The sequence below is a fragment of the Rana temporaria genome, chromosome 3 (assembly GCF_905171775.1).
Source record: "Rana temporaria chromosome 3, aRanTem1.1, whole genome shotgun sequence".
NCBI classification, from domain to species: domain Eukaryota; kingdom Metazoa; phylum Chordata; class Amphibia; order Anura; family Ranidae; genus Rana; species Rana temporaria.
The window spans coordinates 469,384,639-469,406,846 of record NC_053491.1 but is presented as its reverse complement, the minus strand read 5'-3'; the positions used below and the strand labels follow the sequence as shown (position 1 = coordinate 469,406,846).

Sequence of the window (22,208 nt, the reverse complement as noted above, 5' to 3'; positions counted from 1 at the left end):
ACTACAAGTCCCATCATGCCTCTGGGTGTCATGCTTGGGGCTGTCAGAATCTCGCTATGTCTCATGGGACTTGAAGTTCTGCAACAGCTGGAGGTCCACTAATTGCATAACCCCGCCCTAAACTGAGGAATATTTTTTTTTATGTATTTTTTTTTTTTTTTACATTTTTGTTTATAGCGCAAAAAAAAATGCAGAGGTGATCAAATACCACCAAAAGAAAGTTATATTTGTGGGCAAAAAAAAGACGTAATTTTTTTTGGGGTAGAACTAGATCGTCGGACGGCCGCGCAATTGTCAGTTAAAGCGATGCAGTGCCATATCACAAAAAATGGCCCGGTCATTAGGGGGGGGGGCAAATCCTTCCAGGGCTGAAGTGGTTAAGAACAATCACTGATGAAAGGTGAGAGCTTGTTGGCTGGATTTTCATTGTAAAACTTTGTACTTTGGACTGCAATAAAAGAAATAAAAGCGGTGAGTGTCTTGTGTCATTTATCTTCTTGTTGGATAAGAAGTGGCTGAAACGAGGCTGCAGGAGATACAATAAGGAGGAAAAACAAAAAAAGGAGAAAACAGCATTTTAGAAACCAAAAATGGAAATTACTTATGGGTCCAAGCGCTTCAGTAAAACGAAATGGCGTCCAGTCGGGGTTTATATCTACTTTAACCACTTAGGCCTCCGGACTATTTTGGTGGTTTAAAGACCAGGCCACTTTTTGCGATTCGGCACTGCGTCGCTTTAACTGACAATTACGCGGTCGTGCGACGTGGCTCCCAAACAAAATTGGCGTCCTTTTTTCCCCACAAGTAGAGCTTTCTTTTGGTGGTATTTGATCACCTCTGTGGTTTTTATTTTTTGCGCTATAAACAAAAATAGAGCGACAATTTTAAAAAAAAATCAATATTTTTTATTTTTTGCTATAATAAATATCCCAAAATATATATAAAAAAATAATTTTTTTCCTCAGTTTAGGCCGATACGTATTCTTCTACCTATTTTTGTTAATTTTTTTTTACAATAAGCGTTTATTGATTGGTTTGCGCAAAAGATATAGGGCCAGATCCTCGTAGCACGGCGCATTGTTGCGGCCGGCGTAGCGTATCTCTGAAAGAAGTTGCGCCGTAAGTTACAGCGGCGTAGTGTAATTTTGGCGGCGTAAGGGCACGCAATTCAAATCGATGTCATGGGGGCGTGTTTTATGTAAATACGTCGTGACCCGACGTAAATTACGTTTTTTTGAACGGCGCATGCGCCGTCCATCGGGGTATCCCAGTGCGCATGCTCTAAATTAAACAGGAACAAGCCAATGCTTACGACGGTGACGTCATTCTACGCAAATCCCTATTTGCGAACGACTTACGCAAACGAAAAAAATTCAAAATTTGACACGGGAACGACGGCCATACTTAACATTGCGTACGCCTCATATAGCAGGGGTAACTATACGCCGGAAAGAGCCGAACGCAAACGACGTAAAAAAAATGCGCCGGCCGGATGTATGTTCGTGGATCGCCGTATCTAGCTAATTTGCATACTCGACGCTGAATGCGACGGAAACGCCACCTAGCGGCCAGCGGGAAAATGCACCTATGATCCGACGGCGTACTAAGACGTACGCCTGTCGGATCGAGCCCAGCTTCAGGTGTATCTTGTTTTGTGGATACAAAACAAAGATACGACGGGGGAACTTTGAAATTACGCGGCGTATCAAGAGATACGCCGGCGTAAGTTCTTTGTGGATCTAGCCCAATATTTTTAACTTTTTGCTATAATAAATATCCCCCAAAAATATATTTAAATTTTTTTTTTTTTCCTCAGTTTAGGCCGAGACGTATTCTTCTTCCTATTTTTGTTAAAAAAATAAAAAATCACAATAAGCGTTTATTGATTGGTTTGCGCAGAAGTTATAGCGTCTACAAAATAGGGAATAGATTTATGGCATTTTTATTAATATTTTTTTTGTTACTAGTTATGGCGGCGATCAGCGATTTTTATCGTGACTGCGACATTATGGCGGACACATCGGACACTTTTGACACCATTGTCATTTTTACAGCGATCAGTGCTATAAAAATTCACTGTTTACTGTGTAAATGACACTGGCAGTTAAGGGGGTTAACCAGTAGGTGGCGCTGCAGGGGTTAAGTGTTCCCTAGGAAGTGATTCTTACTGTTAGGGGGCGTGGCTACACGTGACACATCACTGATGACCGTTCCCGATCACGCTGGGCTGCAGATTCAAATGGACGTACCTGTACGCCAATCTGCCTGCCATTCTGTCGATTTAAATAGTCGTGCAGCGGTCGGCAAGTGGTTAACCACTTCCATACCGCGCCATTGTAAAATGACGGCGGCAGGAACCCCTCGCCGATCCGGGTGGACGTCATATGACGTCCTGTGTTCCCGGCGATCTAGGGCGCAACGCTCGTGACCCGGCGCGGGTCCCTGGCGCCCGCGATTGCCGGTAATCACGGCAGGAGTGTGGATCTGGGGGTGTAAACACAGATCCACCTCCTGTCAGAGGTGAGGAGACCAATGCTGTGTTCCCAGTACAGAGGAACACACATCGGTCTCCTCCCCTTATGGGTCCCCTCCCCCTACAGTTAGAACACACCTTAGGGAACATATTAACCCCTTCAACGCCCCTTAGTGGTTAACCCCTTCCCCGCCAGTCACATTTACACAGTAAACAAAGCATATTTATAGCATTAATCGCTGTATAAATGTGAATGGTCCCAAAAACGTGTCAAAAGTGTCCGATCTGTTCGCCGCAATGTCACGGTCACAGTAAAAAAATCGCAGATCGCCGCCAAAACTACTAAAAAAAATTATAAAATAAAAATGCCATAAATCTATCACCTATTTTGTAGAAGCTATAACTTTTGCGCAAACCAATCAATATACGATTATTGCGTTTTTTTTTTTACCAAAAATATGTAGAAGAATACGTATCGGCCTAAACTGAGGAAAAAAAGTTTTTTTTTTTAAAAATGTGGTATTTATTAAATAAAAAAAGTTAAAAATATCGTGTGTTTTTTTGAAATTTTCGCTCTTCATTTGTTTATAGCGCAAAAAATAAAAACCGCAGAGATGATCAAATACCACCAAATGAAAGCTCTATTTGTGGGGGGGGGGGGGACATAAAGATTTAGTTTGGGTACAGTGTTGCATGACCGCGCACTTGTCATTCAAAGTGCAACAGCGCTGAAAACTAAAAATTGGTCTGGGCAGGAAGGGGGTGAAAATGCCCGGTATGGAAGAGGTTAAAGCGCCACTCCAGGTATTTTTTTTTTTTTTATATATAATAATGGGAGCCTCCAGCCAAATAACAAAATAAAATAATAATTTGGGGCGCAATATTTGTTGGAAGTCTCCCCCTGCAGTACTTATTTTTCACCACAAGATGTCCTCAGTCTCCCGGGTTGAATGGTGTCAATCAAAGAGCAGGGGCTGTCAGCGCGCCAAAGATGGGAAGATGCAGACTAGAATACGGCAATCACTGAGCAGCAATTATATCACCTGTGACGTGTTTCAGTTATCTTGTAAACCTGGCCTGTTAGTGGGCCCTGGGGACAGGAGTTGATGACCACTGCCATACACTACAAGAAGGATCAGATCAGACAGCCAGATTTATCATTGGTGTATAAGCGGCTTCTGAACGCCATTTTTTTTTTTAGGTCTTATTCACATTTCTGCATTGTGGTAACTCTTGTGCGTAACGATTGCAACACGTGCAAAATGTGCACATTAAATGTGTCGGGCGCCAATTATTCTAAATACCATCCGAATACACTAAGGCGATGCACTTGCATTGCGGCGCACCCCGCGGTAGTGCATTGCTGTGCGTTGTTAACCACTTAAGACCCGGAACCAAAATGCAGCCAAAAGGACCTTGCCCCTTTTTGCGATTCGGCACTGCGTCGCTTTAACTGACAATTGCGCGGTCGCGCGACGTGGCTCCCAAACAAAATTGGCGTCCTTTTTTCCCCACAAATAGAGCTTTCTTTTGGTGGTATTTGATCACCTCTGCGGTTTTTAGTTTTTGCGCTATAAACAAAAATAGAGCGTCAATTTTAAAAAAAATGCAATATTTTTTACTTTTTGCTATAATAAATATCCCCAAATATATATATATAAAAAAAAATTTACTCAGTTTAGGCCGATACGTATTCTTCTACATATTTTTGGTAAAAAAAAAAAATCGCAATAAGCGTTTATCGGTTGGTTTGCGCAAAATTTATAGCGTTTACAAAATAGGGGATAGTTTTATTGCATTTTTATTAATTATTTTACTACTAATGGCGGCGATCAGCGATTTTTTTCATGACTGCGACATTATGGCGGACACTTCGGACAATTTTGACACATTTTTGGGACCATTGTCATTTTCACAGCAAAAAATGCATTTAAATTGCATTGTTTATTGTGAAAATTACAGTTGCCGTTTGGGAGTTAACCACTAGGGGGCGCTGATGGGGTTATGTGTGACCTGAAGTGTGTTTACAACTGTAGGGGGGTGTGGCTGTAGGTCTGACGTCATCGATCGAGTCTCCCTATAAAAGGGATGACACGATCGATGCGCCGCCACAGTGAAGAACGGGGAAGCCGTGTTTACATACAACTCTCCCCGTTCTTCAGATCCGGGGACCGATCGCGGGACTCCGGCAGCGATTGGGTCCGCGAGTCCCGCGGTCATGGTGCTTCGAACCGGGTCGCGGGCGCGCGCCTGCGACCCCACGGCTGGGCTTAAAGAACAACGTACATATACGTTGATGTGCCCAGCCGTGCCATTCTGCCGACATATATTGGCGTGAAGGGGTCCTTAAGTGGTTAAAGAAAAAAAAAAAGGGTCATGTGTGATTTTAGGCGCATTGAGTTGCATTGGCCACCCGTTCATATTGAAGGCGCAACATAATACACCGCAAAGAGGGGAGGCCGGATTCACACTGTTGTGTAATAGCAGGGCTTTTTTTCAGCGGGAACGCGGGGGAACGCAGTTCCGGCACCTCCTGGACTGATTGTATGTAATGGCAAGGGGTGCTGGGGTGTGCTGCAGGGTGTTGATGCTCACTGCTGGGGATCTATTTTTGCAGGGAGGTCTATTGTTGCTGGTGGGGGACCTATTGCTGCTGGGGAGGGGTCTTATGTTGTTGCTGGGGGTCAGTTGTTGCTGAAAGAGATCTATTGTTGGGGGAGGGGTCTATTGTTCCTGGTGTGGGACCTATTGTTGCTAGGGGGGGGTCTTATGTTGTTGCTGGGGGTCAGTTGTTGCTGAAAGAGATCTATTGTTGGGGGAGGGGTCTATTGTTCCTGGTGTGGGACCTATTGTTGCTGGGGGGGGTCTTATGTTGTTGCTGGGGGTCAGTTGTTGCTAAAAGAGATCTACTGTTAGGGGAGGGGTCTATTGTTGATGGCAGCCAGAGAGTCTATTAATGCTGGCTGTGCGGAGGTCTGTTGATGCTGCCGGGAGTCTATTGTTGCTGGGGGGGGGATTTTGTTGTGGGTGGTCCATTGTCGTTAGGGGGATCTATTGTTGCAGGGGATCTATTTTATTGTTTTTCTTGATATCATTACCAAATTCCATACAAATGACTTAGCATCATAAAATGATACTTGGTTGGATATTGTCTAAAAGGGGCGGTACTGGGAGGTGGGTAGGGGGCGGAGAAAAGGGGTGACGTGTACAGGTCAAAAGGGCACCCATGTAAAAAGCAGAAAAACGCCCAAATCTGCCAAAAAATAAAAAATAAGTCACAGGCCCGGATTCAGAAAGCACTTACGCCGACGTATCTACCGATACGCCGCGTAAGTGCACGGATGCGCCGTCGTATCTCTGCGCCTGATTCAGCAAGTAAGATACGCCTGAATTGTAGCTTCATACGACCGACGTAAGTATCCTACGCCGTTGTATCTTGTGCGCATATTTACGCTGGCCGCAAGGGGTGCTTCCATTGGTTTACGCGTCGAATATGCAAATGACCGAGATACGCCGATTCACGATGGTACTTGCGCCCGTCGCATGAGTATACGCCGTTTACGTAAGGCGTAAAGTTAAAACACCTATAGGAGGCGCATCCCATGCAAAAGGTATGGACGACGGAACAGCCGTCGTATTTTACGTCGTTTACGTAAGTCGTACGTGAATGGGGCTGGGCGTAGGTTACGTTCACGTCGTAGGCATTGAGCCGTCGTATTTTAGGGAGTAAATTCAACGTGATTCTGAGAATGCGTGCGCATGCGCCGTTCGTTCGGCCCACCAATTGCATGGGGTCAAGCTTAATTTAAATGGATCACGCCCACTACCTTCCTACTTTGAATTAGGTGGGCTTACGCCGGCCAATTTATGTTACGCAGGCGCAACGTAGGGAGCGAGTGCTTTGTGAATACTGGCCCAGATTTAGGTAGGGGCGTGCACTGATACGGCGGCGCAGCGTATCGTTTTTACGCTACGCCTCCGTAAATTACTGGAGCTACGCTGCATTCACGAAGCATTTGCTCTACGTAATTTGCGGCGGCGTATCGTAAAAGGGGCCGGCGTAAGCGCGCGTAATTTAAATGATCCCGTAGGGGGCGTGGATCATTTAAATTAGGCACGTTCCCGTGCCGAACGTACTGCGCATGCTCCGTCGGGAAAATTTCGACTTGGCTTCGACGTGAACGTAAATGGCGTCCAGCGCCATTCACGAACGAGTTACGCAAACGACGCAAAATTTGAAAATCGCGACGCGGGAACGACGCCTATACTTATTATTGGCTGCGCCTCCTATTAGCAGGAGCAGCCTTACGGCGAAAACGACGTACGCAAACGACGTAAAAAACGAGTGCCGGCCGCACGTACGTTTGTGAATCGGCGTAAGTATGCAATTTGCATACTCTACGCTGACAACTACGGGAGCGCCACCTAGCGGCCAGCGTCAGATTGCACCCTAAAATACTTTTAGAATTCGAATAGTTTTCAAGTTCGAAAACGTTTCGAATTGGAATCATTTTCCCATTATCAAAGATGATAAAATAGAATAGAAAATAAAAGAACAGAATAGAAAAAAAAAATTCTGGCCCAGATTCTCGTATTTTTGCGGCGGCGTAATGTATCCAATTTATGTTACGCCTCCGCAACTTAGATGGGCAAGTGCTGTATTCTCAAAGCACTTGCTCCGTAAGTTGCGGCGGCGTAGCGTAAATCGGCCGGCGTAAGCCCGCCTAATTCAAATGTTGAACAGGGGGGCGTGTTTTATGTTAATGTGCTGTGACCCGACGTGATTGACGCTTTGCACTTACGGCGCATGCGTGGAATATCCCAGTGTGCTTTGCGTCAAAGTACGCCGCAAGGACGTATTGGTTTCGACGTGTACGTAAATGACGTCCAGCCCCATTCACGGACGACTTACGCAAACGACGTAAAAACTTCAAATTTCGTCGCGGGAACGACGGCCATACTTAACATTGGTACGCCGCATTTACGCCACCATATAGCAGGGGTAACTATACGCCGGGAAAAGCCTAACGTAAACGGCGTAACTTTACTGCGTCGGACGGGCGTACGTTCTGGAATTCGCGTATCTTGCTGATTTACATATTTCGACGCGTAAATCAGCGTACACGTCCCTAGCGCCAGCGTAAAAATGCAGTTATGATCCGACGGCGTAAGAGACTTACGCCTGTCGGATCGAACAGATATCTATGCGTAACTGATTCTAAGAATCAGGCGCATAGATACGACGGCACAACGTAGAGATACGATGGCGTATCTGGAGATACGCCGTCGTATCTCAGTTGTGAATCTGGGCCTCTATTCTTTTCCTTTATTTTCTGTTCTATTTTATTCTTTTTGGAAAACTACTTTGTTTTCGAATTTGAAAAGTTTTCCCATTTCCAAAAATAATAAAATAGAGTAGAAAATAAAGGTAAATAATAGAAAAAAAAATCTATTTTTTTCCTTTATTTTCTATTCTATTTTATTCTTTTTGGAAATTGGAAAACTATTTGAATTCGAAAACTTTTCAAATTTGAAAACTTTTCGAATCGATTTGAGAACGAATAAACGAAAATGAATCCCAAAAAAGGGATTAAAGGAATGAAACAAATTTAACTAAAATAATATATGTAAAATAACAAATCGAAACAAAAACGAAATACATTTTTTCCTTCTGCACATGTCTAGAGGCATTGGGCCAGATTTAGGTAGGGGCGCGCAAAACTGCGGCGGCGTAACGTATGACATTTACGTTACGCGGCCGCAAGTTTTACAGGCAAGTGCTTGATTCACAAAGCACTTGCCTGTAAAGTTGCGGCGGCGTAGCGTAAAAGGGGCCGGCGTAAGCGCGCGTAATTCAAATGATCCCATAGGGGGCGTGGATCATTTAAATTAGGCGCGCTCCCGCGCCGAACGTACTGCCATGCGCCGTCCCTAAAATTTCCCGACGTGCATTGCGGTAATTGACGTCGCAAGGATGTCATTGGTATCGACGTGAACGTAAATGGCGTCCAGCGCCATTCACGGACGACTTACGCAAACAACGTAAAATTTTGAAATCGCGACGCGGGAACGACGTCCATACTTAACATTGGCTGCGCCTCCTAATAGCAGGAGCAGCCTTACGGCGAAAACGACGTACGCAAACAAAGTAAAAAACGAGCGCCGGCCGCACGTACGTTTGAGAATCGGCGTAAGTATGCAATTTGCATACTCTACGCTGACAACTACGGGTGCGCCACCTAGCGGCCAGCGTCAGAATGCACCCTAAGATACGACGGCATAAGAGACTTATGCCAGTCGTATCTTAGGCTACAGTCAGCGTATCTTGCTTTCTGAATACAGAAAGTAGATACGCCGGCGCTACTTAGCAATTACGCTGCGTATGTATGGATACGCAGGCGTAATTGCTCTCTGAATCTACCCCAATATGTTGTCACCTCGGCGCCTATTTTAACCCCATAACTGCTGCACTACAACAGCATACATATGCCCTATAGACTTGCATGGGACGGGCTTAATGGAGTTCTCTGACCTAAAACTTTTAACCCCCGCTGTGCCCGGGCTGTAAAACTATACAAAATAAACTGTCACTTACCTGCCTACGATCCCCCGTTGTTCCGATATCGCCGTCCCGTTCTCCGGTCCCGGGCCCCTTGCGCTTCCTGTGTGTCGGTGACTCATAGTGCGCTCAGCCTATCAGCGGCCGCAGCAATGTCCCGTCGCGGCCGCTGATAGGCTGAGCGCACTATGAGTCACCGACACACAGGAAGCGGAAGAGACCGGGACCGGAGAACGGGACGGCGATATCGGAACAACGGGGGATCGTAGGCAGGTAAGTGACAGTTTATTTTGTATAGTTTTACAGCCCGGGCACAGCGGGGGTTAAAAGTTTTAGGTCAGAGAACTCCTTTAAAGTAAAATTCCAACCTAAACCTATCTAGTCTTCTAAATGCTCCTCCCCCCCTCCCCCTAACTACTATGCAGAGTAACCTGTATAAGAAAGGTGTATATAATTACCTCAGCCCGCTCCGGTCATGTGATCCCCTTTGTCAGCCAAGAGAGACAATAAAAGGATAAATGCACTTTGTATTACAGCACACGTGTCCTATAATATCCCTTTCATGACTAATGCCGCGTACACACGGTCGTTTTTTCGGCATGAAAAAAAAACAACGTTGTTAAAAACGTCATTTAAAACGATGGTGTGTGGGCTTTACATCATTTTTCGGCTTCTGAAAAACGACAAAAAAAAAAATTTGAACATGCTGCATTTTTTAATGTTGTTTTTCGGGTAGTAAAAAATGATCCTAAGTGGGCTAAAACGACGTTTTAAACCCGGGCATGCTCAGAAGCAAGTTATGAGACGGGAGGTAAAACTACCATTCATAGTGGAGTAAGCACATTCATCACGCTGTAACAGACAAAAAAGCAGGAATCGTCTTTTACTAACACGGAATCAGCTAAAGCAGCCCCAAGGGTGGCGCCATCCGCATGGAACGACCCCTTTATAGTGCGGTCGTACGTGTTGTACGTCACCGCGCTTTGTTCATTTTTCAAAAACGATGGTGTGTGGGCAACATCGTTTTTAATGATGAAGTAGGAAAAACATCGTTTTTTGGACATGCTGAAAAACGACTTTTTTCATGCCGAAAAATTATCGTGTGTACGCGGCATCAGCCTATTTCTGACATTTGTTGCTTGCAAGTTAAAATCAGTATTTTTTGCTAGAAAACTACTTAGAATCCCCAAACATTTTATATACCGTATTTATCGGCATATACCGCGCACTTTTTTTTCCCTGAAAATCAGGGCAAAATCGTGGGTGCGCGGTATACGCGGATACCCGCTTTCCCGCGCCGAGTTTGAATACTGCGCCGACATATACTGAGCGCAGTACACTCGGGTATAGTCGGGCGGTCTCGGCACCTTCCGCGCTCACGTCCTGGACGTACAGGACGTCAGCGCGAGAGTTGCCGAGCCTGCCCGACAATACACGAGTGTACTGCGCTCTGTATATGTCGGCGCAGTATTCAAACTCGGAGCGGGAAACGAGCGGGGAGGACGCCGCAGAAAGACGCCGGACCCGACGAAGAGGACACTCGAAGCCGCAGAAGGACGCCGGACACGATGAAGAGGACACCCGAAGCCGCAGAAGGACGCCGGACACGATGAAGAGGACACCCGAAGCCGCAGACGGACGCCGGACCCGACGAGGCCGCCGATGGACGCCGCGCAAGACACCAAAACTGTAAGTACAAAAAAAACTTTTTTTCCACAGGATTCGGGGCAACTTTAGGGGTGCGCGGTATACGCGGGAGCGCGTTATACCGCGATAAATACGGTATATAAAATCGCGATCGTTGCAACTTTTTATGTCAGACTGTATTTACGCAGGTCTCTTTCAAACGCAATTTTATAGGAGAAAAAAAGACACTTTCATGAATTAAAAAAATAAAAAAATTAACAGTAAAGTTAGCCCAATAATGTGAAAGATGATGTCATGCCGAGTAAATAGATAGCTAATACAAACTATGGTACCTTAAAAATCTCCTAAAAAAAATTAAATAACGGTTACCAGGTTAGAGTTACAAAGGAGGTCAAGTGCTAGAATTGTTGCTCTCGCTCCGACGATCGCGGCGACACCTCACATGTGGGGTTACATATGCAGACGTGACTTATGTGTGCGTTTTTCTTTGCTGACGTAGAAGGTAGAAATTCTCCAGAAAAATAGGTCACAAGCGAATAAGCAGCATATTTCCGTTGTACATTGTATATTGCATTAACCTTTTGAACGGCCAGCCTTTTTGAACTTTTAAGATACAAAAGTATACACTTAAAGGGGTTGTAAAGGTAAAAAAAAAATCCCCTAAATAGCTTCCTTTCCCTCAGTGCAGTTCTCCTTCACTTACCTCATCCTTCCATTTTGCTTTTAAATGTCCTTATTTCTTCTGAGAAATCCTCACTTCCTGTTCTTCTGTCTGTAACTCCACACAGTAATGCAAGGCTTTCTACTTGGTGTGGAGTGTCGTGCTCGCCCCCCTCCCTTGGACTACACGTTTTTTTTGTTTTGTTTATAGTGCAAAAAAAAAAAAACGCAGAGGTGATCAAATACCACCAAAAGAAAGCTCTATTTGTGGGAAAAAAAGGACGTCAATTTTGTTTGGATGCGACGTCGCACGACCGCGCAATTGTCATTCAAAGTGTAATGCCGCATACACACCATCACTTTATGTGATGAAAAAAAACGACATTTTCTGTGAAGTAAAAAACAACGTTTTTGAAACTTCAATTTTCAAAGACGAAGTTGCCTACACACCATCGTTTTCTCACAATGTTCTAGCAAAGCGAGGTTACGTTCCACCACGTTTTTCCATTGAAGCTCGCTTAATAACTAGCTTCTGGGCATGCGCGGATGAAAAAACGTCGTTTTAAACGACGTTTTTGCTACACACGGTCAATTTCTGTGAAGTAAAAGTTGACGTTTTGAAAAACGACACATAAAATTGAAGCATGCTTCAATTTTTTTGGGTCGTTTTTTACAAGACATAAAACAACGTTTTCCCCCCACACACGGTCAATTAAAGTGACGTTTTTAAAAACGTCATTTTTTTTCATCACATAAAACGACCGTGTGTACGCGGCATAAGAGCGCTGAAAGCTGAAAATTGGTCTGGGCAGGAAGGGGGTGAAAATGCCCGGTATTGAAGTGGTTAAAAATAAAATTCTGATCACTTTTATTGCTGACACATGGAATGTAAACATCCCTTGTGACAGTAACAGGTGGTGACAGGTACTCTTTATGGAGGGATCGGGGGTCTAAAAGATCCCAAATCCCTCCTTTGCACTTCACAGTATTCAGACCTCCAAAAACGGCGATTCTGAATACTGTCTTTTTTTTTTTTTTTTTTTTAATGGCGCCATTGGCAGCTGGAAGTGACGTCACTTCCGTGTTTACAGAACGAAGACTGGATCGAAGCCGTTTCCAGCTTCCTCCCAGTCTTACTCTAGCTGGTGGAAGTGCCGGTGTCCTGCCGAAAAATGTCCCCGGCGGATAATGACCCCCCTGTACTGCGCAGGCGCACCGCTTGCGCAGTACGAACCACAACGGAGCCACCGAAAATAGCCAAAGATGTACAGCTGTGAGTCAGCTGTACACGGCGCCTGCGCAATGACAACGAGGGGCGGGTGTATTACTGTTATATCGTGTAAGGGGCGGGTGTATTACTGTTATATCGTGTAAGGGGCGGGTGTATTACTGTTATATCGTGTAAGGGGCGGGCGTATTACTGTTATATCGTGTAAGGGGCGGTGTATTACTGTTATATCGTGTAAGGGGCGGGTGTATTACTGTTATATCGTGTAAGGGGCGGGTGTATTACTGTTATATCGTGTAAGGGGCGGGTGTATTACTGTTATATCGTGTAAGGGGCGGGTGTATTACTGTTATATTGTGTAAGGGCCGGGTGTATTACTGTTATATCGTGTAAGGGGCGGGTGTATTGCTGTTATATTGTGTAAGGGGCGGGTGTATTACTGTTATATCGTGTAAGGGGCGGGTGTATTACTGTTATATCGTGTATGGGGCGGGTGTATTACTGTTATATCGTGTAAGGGGCGGGTGTATTACTGTTATATCGTGTAAGGGGCGGGTGTATTACTGTTATATCGTGTAAGGGGCGGGTGTATTACTGTTATATCGTGTAAGGGGCGGGTGTATTACTGTTATATCGTGTAAGGGGCGGGTGTATTACTGTTATATCGTGTAAGGGGCGGGTGTATTACTGTTATATCGTGTAAGGGGCGGGTGTATTACTGTTATATCGTGTAAGGGGCGGGTGTATTACTGTAATATCGTGTAAGGGGCGGGTGTATTACTGTTATATCGTGTAAGGGGCGGGTGTATTACTGTTATATCGTGTAAGGGGCGGGTGTATTACTGTTATATCGTGTAAGGGGCGGGTGTATTACTGTTATATTGTGTAAGGGGCGGGTGTATTACTGTTATATTGTGTAAGGGGCGAGTGTATTACTGTTATATCGTGTAAGGGGCGGGTGTATTACTGTTATATCGTGTAAGGGGCGGGTGTATTACTGTTATATCGTGTAAGGGGCGGGTGTATTACTGTTATATCGTGTAAGGGGCGGGTGTATTACTGTTATATCGTGTAAGGGGCGGGTGTATTACTGTTATATCGTGTAAGGGGCGGGTGTATTACTGTTATATCGTGTAAGGGGCGGGTGTATTACTGTTATATCGTGTAAGGGGCGGGTGTATTACTGTTATATCGTGTAAGGGGCGGGTGTATTACTGTTATATCGTGTAAGGGGCGGGCGTATTACTGTTATATCGTGTAAGGGGCGGGTGTATGACTGTTATATCGTGTAAGGGGCGGGTGTATTACTGTTATATCGTGTAAGGGGCGGGTGTATTACTGTTATATCGTGTAAGGGGTGGGCGTATTACTGTTATATCGTGTAAGGGGCGGGTGTATTACTGTTATATCGTGTAAGGGGCGGGTGTATTACTGTTATATCGTGTAAGGGGCGGGTGTATTACTGTTATATCGTGTAAGGGGCGGGTGTATTACTGTTATATCGTGTAAGGGGTGGGCGTATTACTGTTATATCGTGTAAGGGGCGGGTGTATTACTGTTATATCGTGTAAGGGGCGGGTGTATTACTGTTATATCGTGTAAGGGGCGGGTGTATTACTGTTATATTGTGTAAGGGCCGGGTGTATTACTGTTATATCGTGTAAGGGGCGGGTGTATTACTGTTATATCGTGTAAGGGGCGGGTGTATTGCTGTTATATTGTGTAAGGGGCGGGTGTATTACTGTTATATCGTGTAAGGGGCGGGTGTATTACTGTTATATCGTGTATGGGGCGGGTGTATTACTGTTATATCGTGTAAGGGGCGGGTGTATTACTGTTATATCGTGTAAGGGGCGGGTGTATTACTGTTATATCGTGTAAGGGGCGGGTGTATTACTGTTATATCGTGTAAGGGGCGGGTGTATTACTGTTATATCGTGTAAGGGGCGGGTGTATTACTGTTATATCGTGTAAGGGGCGGGTGTATTACTGTTATATCGTGTAAGGGGCGGGTGTATTACTGTTATATCGTGTAAGGGGCGGGTGTATTACTGTTATATCGTGTAAGGGGCGGGTGTATTACTGTAATATCGTGTAAGGGGCGGGTGTATTACTGTTATATCGTGTAAGGGGCGGGTGTATTACTGTTATATCGTGTAAGGGGCGGGTGTATTACTGTTATATCGTGTAAGGGGCGGGTGTATTACTGTTATATTGTGTAAGGGGCGGGTGTATTACTGTTATATTGTGTAAGGGGCGGGTGTATTACTGTTATATCGTGTAAGGGGCGGGTGTATTACTGTTATATCGTGTAAGGGGCGGGTGTATTACTGTTATATCGTGTAAGGGGCGGGTGTATTACTGTTATATCGTGTAAGGGGCGGGTGTATTACTGTTATATCGTGTAAGGGGCGGGTGTATTACTGTTATATCGTGTAAGGGGCGGGTGTATTACTGTTATATCGTGTAAGGGGCGGGTGTATTACTGTTATATCGTGTAAGGGGCGGGCGTATTACTGTTATATCGTGTAAGGGGCGGGTGTATGACTGTTATATCGTGTAAGGGGCGGGTGTATTACTGTTATATCGTGTAAGGGGCGGGTGTATTACTGTTATATCGTGTAAGGGGTGGGCGTATTACTGTTATATCGTGTAAGGGGCGGGTGTATTACTGTTATATCGTGTAAGGGGCGGGTGTATTACTGTTATATCGTGTAAGGGGCGGGTGTATTACTGTTATATCGTGTAAGGGGCGGGTGTATTACTGTTATATCGTGTAAGGGGTGGGCGTATTACTGTTATATCGTGTAAGGGGCGGGTGTATTACTGTTATATCGTGTAAGGGGCGGGTGTATTACTGTTATATCGTGTAAGGGGCGGGTGTATTACTGTTATATCGTGTAAGGGGCGGGTGTATTACTGTTATATCGTGTAAGGGGTGGGTGTATTACTGTTATATCGTGTAAGGGGCGGGTGTATTACTGTTATATCGTGTAAGGGGCGGGTGTATTACTGTTATATCGTGTAAGGGGCGGGTGTATTACTGTTATATCGTGTAAGGGGCGGGTGTATTACTGTTATATCGTGTAAGGGGCGGGTGTATTACTGTTATATCGTGTAAGGGGCGGGTGTATTACTGTTATATCGTGTAAGGGGCGGGTGGCTACAAAGACATGTAGCTGATTGCTAAAACCACCCCCAAGTTATCAGCTCTGCCTATCAATTGGCCCTCTTTTGTAGCCATCCGCCCCTTACACGATAGTAATACACCCACCCCTTGTCCATCCCTTACACATTATAACAGTAATACACTTGCCCCTTACACGATATAACAGTAATACACACACCCCTCGTCGTCATGGCGCAGGCGCCATGTACAGCTCACTCACAGCTCTACATCTTCGGCTATTTTCGGCGGGCTTCGTTGTTGTGCATACTGCGCAAGCGCAAGCGCTGCGCCTGCGCAGTACAGGGGGGTCATTATCCGCCGGGAGAAGGGTAACCACATGTCCCGGATTGCCCGGGACTGTCCCGCAATTGACATATCTGTCCTGGGTCCCGGGCAACGTCATTCCGGGACAATACAATGTCCCAAAATGAAAAAGAGGACACAGCCACCCCCTACTAACTAAAAGTGATAATAGTGAAGCAGTATAAACTGCCTTAAACCTGTGGTGCCGGCCGGACACTCACAGGTAAACCCGTCTCTGCTGGAGGTGATTGAGCTGGGTGGTGCCGGAACGGCGCATGACGTCACCACCCAGCTCAATCACCTCCAGCAGGAACGGGTTTACCTGTGAGTGTCCGGCCGGCACCACAGGTTTAACCACTTGCCTACTGTGCACATACACCCCCTTCCTGCCCAGACGAAATGTTAGCTTCCGGCACTGCGTCGCTTTAACTGACAATTGTGCGGTCGTGCGACGTGGCTCCCAAACAAAATTGACGTCCTTTTTTTCCCACAAATAGAGCTTTCTTTTGGTGGTATTTGATCGCCTCTGCGGTTTTTATTTTTGGGCTATAAACAAAAAAAGAGCGACAATTTTGAAAAAAAACACAATGGGCTAGATTCAGAGAGAATTTACGCCCGCGTATCTATAGATACGCCGCGTAAATTCAAATCTGCGCCGGCGTATCTTCTTTCTGTATTCAGAAAGCTAGATTCGCCGACATTAGCCTAAGATACGACTGGCATAATTCTCTTACGCCGTCGTATCTTAGGGTGCATTCTCACGCTGGCTGCTAGGTGGCGCTCCCGTCGTTTTCGGCGTAGAGTATGCAAATTACCTAGTTACGGCAATTCACAAATGTACCTGCGCCCGGCGGTAGTTTTTTACGTTGTTTGCGTAAGGCTTTTTCGGCGTAACGTTGCTCCTGCTATTAGGTGGCGCAGCCAATGTTAAGTATGGACGTCGTTCCCGCTTCGAAATTTGATTTTTTTGCGTCGTTTGCGTAAGTCGTTCGCGAATAGGGCTTTACGTTCACGTCAAAACCAATACGTCATTGCGGCGTACTTGAAAGCAATGCACACGGACGGCGCATGCGCCGTTCGTAAAACACGTCAATCACGTCAGGTCATAACACATTAGCATAAAACACGCCCCCCCTTCCACATTTGAATTACGCGGGCTTACTCCGGCCCCATTTACGCTACGCCGCCGCAACTTACGGAGCAAGTGCTTTGTGAATACTGCACTTGCTCCTGTAAGTTGCGTTGGCGTAGCGTAAATACAATACGCTGCACCGCCGTAACTAGGCGCGCAGGTACCTGAATCTGCCCCAATATTTTTTTACTTTTTGCTATAATAAATATCCCATTTAAAAAAAATTAAAAAATTGTATCTCAATAATCATATAGTGACTGGTTTGCGCAAAAGTTATATTGCCTACAAAATAGGGGACATAATTATGATTTTTTTTAATTTATTATTTTTTTTTTTACTAGTTATGGCGGCGATCTGCGTTTTTTTTCGGGACTGCGACATTATAGCAGACACATCGGACACTTTTGACACATTTTTGGGACCATTCACATTTATACAGCGATCAGTGCTATAAAAATGCACTGATTACTGTATAAATGTGACTGGCAGGGAAGGGGTTAACCACTAGGGGGCGAGGAAGGGGTTAAATGTGTAGCCTAGTGAGTGTTCTAACTGTAGAAGGAGGGGTGACTGGGGGAGGCGACCGATCTATGTCCCTATGTACAAGGGACACACCATCGGTCTCCTCTCTCCCTGACAGGACGTGGATCTCTGTGTTTACACACAGAGCTCCACGTCCCTGCTCAGTTACTGGGCAATCGCGGCCGCCGGGCACGCACATTGTGTTCCCAGTAACGCGACTCGTGCGCCGCCTATCGGCTTTAAATGACAGGACGTCATATGAGAGAGGCAAGTGCTGTAAGTTAGAGGGGCAAGTGCTGTATTCACAAAGCACTTGCCTCCTAAGTATTGGTTTCGACGTGAACATAAATTACGCCCAGCCCCATTCACGGACGACTTACGCAAACGACGTAAAAATTAAAAAATTTGACGCGGTTCCGACGGCCATACTTAACATTGGCTGCGCCATCTTTTTGGTGGATTATCTTTACGCCTGAAAACGCCCTATGTAAACGGCGTATCTTTACTGCGACGGGCAAGCGTACGTTCGTGAATAGGTGTATCTCGCTGATTTACGCATTCTAGGCGTAAATCAGCGTACACGCCCCTAGCGGCCGGCGTAAATAGACAGCTAAGATACGACGGCGCCGGCGGTCGTATCTTAGCTACATTTAAGCGTATCTGAATTTGAGAATACACTTAAATATACGACGGTGCAGATTCAGAGTTACGACGGCGTATCTCTACCTGAATATGGCTATTCGTTTTTTTTTTTTTGTGGTAATGGGTGGAATCAATTATTCGATTTTTTTCTCTTTATCCAATATTTTATGCATTTAATGGTTTATTCATTTATTCACATTCATCATTGGTCACTTTGGGTTTATGCACTTTTGTGCTACCGTTTTATAGTTAGCGCAACCTATTCAATTTTCAAAATAAAGGAATAGTAATGGTAAAAAAAAAAGCCCTTGTGAATTAACCTTTTTTTTGGGGGTTAATTCTCCTTTAAGAGGGTGTGGCAGGGGGCGTGTCCTATGCCTCCATACGTTTGCTAGTAGTCCCTCATTACCATCTCAAAATGTTGGGAGGTTTGTCTAACCTCCTTACAACCGCACGCCGTCAAATGGCGGCGGGCGGAATCCCCTGTTGTTCTGACAGGACGTCATATGACGTCCTGTCATTAGAAGCTGCTAGGGGGCGCGCGCACCCGTCGCGTTACTGGGAACACAGAGCGCGTGCCGGCGGCCGCGATTGCCCAGTAACTGAGCAGGGACAAGGAGCTCTGTGTGTAAACACAGAGCTCCACTTCCTGTCAGGGAGAGGAGACAGATCTGTGTCCCTTGTACATAGGGACACAGATCGGTCACCTCCCCCACAGTTAGAACACTGACTAGGCTACACATTTAACCCCTTCCCCACCCCCTAGTGGTTAACCCCTTCCCTGCCAGTCACATTTATACAGTAATCAATGCATATTTATAGCACTGTTCACTGTATAAATGTGAATGGTCCCAAAAATGTGTCAAAAGTGTCCGCTATAATGTCACAGTCCCGGAAAAAAAAAACGCAGATCGCCGCCATTCTTAGTAAAAAAAAAATAAAAAAAAAATCATAATTATGTTTGTAGGCAATATAACAAACCAGTCACTATACGATTATTGCGATTTTATTTTTTTCTTATTTTTTTTACCAAAAATATGTAGAAGAATACGTATCGGCCTAGACGGAGAAAAAAAAAATGGGATTTATTATAGCAAAAAGTAAAAAATATTGGGGAAGATTCAGAAAGCCATTACGCCTGCGTATCCATAGATACACAGCGTAAATTGCTAAGTAGCGCCGGCGTATCTACTTTCTGTATTCAGAAAGCTAGATACGCCGACTGTAGCCTAAGATACGACTGGCATCAGTCTCTTACGCCGTTGTATTTTAGGGTGCATTCTGACGCTGGCCGCTAGGTGGCGCACCCGTAGTTGTCAGCGTAGAGTATGCAAATTGCATACTTACGCCGATTCACAAACGTACGTGCGGCCGGCTCTCGTTTTTTACGTCGTTTGCGTACGTCGTTTTCGCCGTAAGGCTGCTCCTGCTATTAGGAGGCGTAGCCAATGTTAAGTATGGACGTCGTTCCCGCGTCGCGATTTCAAAATTTTACGTCGTTTGCGTAAGTCGTCCGTGAATGGCGCTGGACGCCATTTACGTTCACGTCGATACCAATGACGTCCTTGCGGCGTCAATTACCGCAATGCACGTCGTCAAATTTAAGGGACGGCGCATGCGCAGTACGTTCGGCGCGGGAGCGCGCCTAATTTAAATAATCCACGCCCCCTAAGGGATCATTTGAATTACGCGCGCTTACGCCGGCCCCTTTTACGCTACGCCGCCGCAACTTTACAGGCAAGTGCTTTGTGAAACAAGCACTTGCCTGTAAAACTTGCGGCCGCGTAACGTAAATGCCATACGTTACGCCGCCGCAGTTTTGCGCGCCCCTACCTGAATCTACCCCATTGTGTTTTTTTTCTAAATTTTCGCTCTTTTTTTTGTTTATAGCGCAAAAACTAAAAACCGCAGAGGCGATCAAATACCACCAAAAGAAAGCTCTATTTGTGGGGGGAAAAAAAAGTCAATTTTGTTTGGGAGCCACGTCGCACGACCGCGCAATTGTCAGTTAAAGTGACGCAGTGCCGGAAGCTAAAATTTAGTCTGGGCAGGAAGGGGGTATATGTGCCCAGTAGGCAAGTGGTTAAAGGATGACATTTGTTACATTGTTGTCACACCCTATGCAGGGCTGACGGAGATCCGGCATTCGAGGAATTTATAAGACAGACGTGATTTTCCAAACCGCCCCTCTTGGCTGCTATGCCTGCGAGTCTAATCCCATCGCAAACAATGCAATCCCAGCGGAAATCCATCCTTCTATTGGCCAGATTCAGAGACAGTTACGCCGGCGTATCAGTAGATACGCCGTCGTAACTCTGAATCTACGCCGTCGTAAATTTAAGCGTATTCTGGAAACCAGATACGCCTAAATTAGGCTAAGATACAAGCGGTGTAAGCTTCCTACGCCGTCGTATCTTAGGGTGCAATATTTACCCTGGCTGCTAGGTGGCGCTTCCGTCGATTTCAGCGTAGAATATGCAAATGAGCTGGATACGCCGATTCAGAAACGTACGTGCGCCCGGCGGATTTTTTTTACGTCGTTTGCGTAAGGCTTTTTCCGGCGTAACGTTACTCCTGCTATATGAGGCGTAGCCAATGTTAAGTATGGACGTCGGGCCAGCGTCGAAATTTTGCGACGTTTGCGTAAGTCGTTCGCGAATAGGGCTTTGCGTAAATTACGTTCACGTCGAAAGCATTGACTATTTGCGACGTGATTAGGAGCATGCGCACTGGGATACGGTCACGGACGGCGCATGCGCCGTTCGTGAGAAACGTCATTTACGCGGGGTCATGTTTTATTTGCATAAAACACGCCCACCTCTTGACAATTTAAATTCGGCGCGCTTACGCCGGCAGATTTACGCTACGCCGCCGCAACTTACAGAGCAAGTGCTTTGTGAATACTGCACTTGCCTCTCTGAATTGCGGCGGCGTAGCGTAAATAACATACGCTACGCCCGCACAAACTTACATCCCCTTACCTGAATCTAGCCCTATGTGTACAATAGTCAGACTAAATATTACCCTGAGGTCACTGCGACATGCTGGTGGCTGGAGAAAAGCGAAGCGTTCAAACTCTGCTAAATCCACATTGCTGAGCTCATTCTGATAATGCTAATGTCCTGGCTGCCCTGCAGGATCTTGACTTTTGGGCGCCTGGCTCAGTAAGTATCCAAGGGTCAGCCGGGTAAGTAGCATTTTCAGGAGGAGCTCAGCTCTAGCTGTCCATGTATTGCAGTGAGAGAGTCAGCAGCTGATCTACAGACAGACACTAAAGATATAAGTGAGTCAGAGAATGCGGCAGCCAATCAGAGGCAGCGGTGAGTACCTGTACGCAGCACAGCTGGGTGTAGATTGTCAGCTCCTGTGTCTCAGCTCTCCGGGGCTGTGTGCGGAGTGACAGATCTGGAAGTCACTCTGCGTTTTCCTCTTCTATGACTCCTCCCCTTATCAATAATTCTCATATTTTATAACTGTGATTGTGTAATGTCGCTGTGCAGCAGGAAGAAGTGTCTGTGCGCTGTGATGATGATATGTCACCTGCTGGCAATCAGACGTTTTTTCATTACAACACCCAACGTGTCCCGGGAACAACCGGCGTCACTACACCCCGGAATTCCCCTTCAGCAAGACCTCTTCTACCCGCCAGACGACAAGTTATCATATTTAGGGGGGGCAGGTACAAAAGAAGGGGGGCCAAATATAAAAATGTATAAATAGATATATATGTATATATATATATATATATATATATATATATATACACACACACACACATTCACACACAGTGCCTTGAAAAAAATATTCATACCCCTTAAAATTTTCCAAATTTTTTCATGTTGGCACCAAAAACATAAATGTATTTTATTGGGA

General features: G+C 45.5%; 1 protein-coding gene across 1 annotated transcript in view; it reads right to left on the bottom strand.

Moving 5' to 3' along the window:
* The window catches only part of LOC120930630, a 74,430-nt gene extending 52,503 nt beyond the window's left edge, over positions 1–21,927 (bottom strand). The window contains exon 1 of the mRNA XM_040341805.1: positions 21,664–21,927. The gene's annotated coding sequence lies outside the window, so the exon portion shown is untranslated. The remainder of the gene's footprint in view (positions 1–21,663) is intronic.
* Between the last annotated feature and the right edge of the window lie 281 nt (positions 21,928–22,208).